The following is a 1,138-nucleotide window of genomic DNA, read 5'->3' as shown; positions in this document are numbered from 1 at the left end:
TGTACCGCAAGTCTCTAGAGGAGCGGAAGGTTCCAAATGATTGGATAAGAGCACAGGTAGTTCCAGTCTTCAAAAAAGGTCGTCGAACAGATGCGCAAAACTATAGACCTATATCTCTGACGTCGATCTGTTGTAGAATTTTAGAACATGTTTCTTGCTCGAGTATCATGTCGTTTTTGGAATCTACTCTGTAGAAATCAACTTGGATTCCGGAAACAGCGATCGTGTGAGACCCAAATCGCTTTATTTGTTCATGAGACCCAGAAATTATTAGATACAGGCTCCCAGGTAGATGCTATTTTCCTAGACTTCCGGAAGGCGTTCGATACAGTTCCGCACTGTCGTCTGATAAACAAAGTAAGAGCCTACGGAATATCAGACCAGCTGTGTGGCTGGATTGAAGAGTTTTTAGCAAACAGAACACAGCGTGTTGTTATCAATGGAGAGATGTCTACAGACGTTAAAGTAACCTCTGGCGTGCCACAGGGGAGTGTTATGGAACCATTGCTTTTCACAATGTATATAAATGACCTAGTAGATAGTGTCGGAAGTTCTATGCGGCTTTTCGCGGATTATGCTGTAGTATACAGAGAAGTTGCAGCATTAGAAAATTGTAGCGAAATGCAGGAAGGTCTGCAGCGGATAGGCACTTGGTGTAGGGAATGGCAACTGACCCTTAACATAGACAATTGTAATGTATTGCGAATACATAGAAAGAAGTATCCTTTATTGTATGATTATATGACAGCGGAACAAACACAAGTAGCAGTTACTTCTGTTAAATATCTGGGAGTATGCGTGCGGAACGATTTGAAATGGAGTGATCATATAAAATTAATTGTTGGTAAGGCGGGTACCAGATTGAGATTCATTGGGAGAGTCCTTAGAAAATGTAGTCTATCAACAAAACAAGTGGCTTACAAAACACTCGTTCGACCTATACTTGAGTATTGCTAATCAGTGTGGGATCCGTACCAGATCGGGTTGACGGAGGAGATAGAGAAGATCCAAAGAAGAGCGGCGCGTTTCGTCACAGGGTTATTTGGTAACCGTGATAGCGTTACGGAGATGTTTAGCAAATTCAAGTGGCAGACTCTGCAAGAGAGGCGCTCTGCATCGCGGTGTAGCTTGCTCGCCA

Source organism: Schistocerca gregaria, chromosome 6 (assembly GCF_023897955.1).
Source record: "Schistocerca gregaria isolate iqSchGreg1 chromosome 6, iqSchGreg1.2, whole genome shotgun sequence".
NCBI lineage: Eukaryota > Metazoa > Arthropoda > Insecta > Orthoptera > Acrididae > Schistocerca > Schistocerca gregaria.
Note: the sequence above shows the minus strand (reverse complement) of the source record.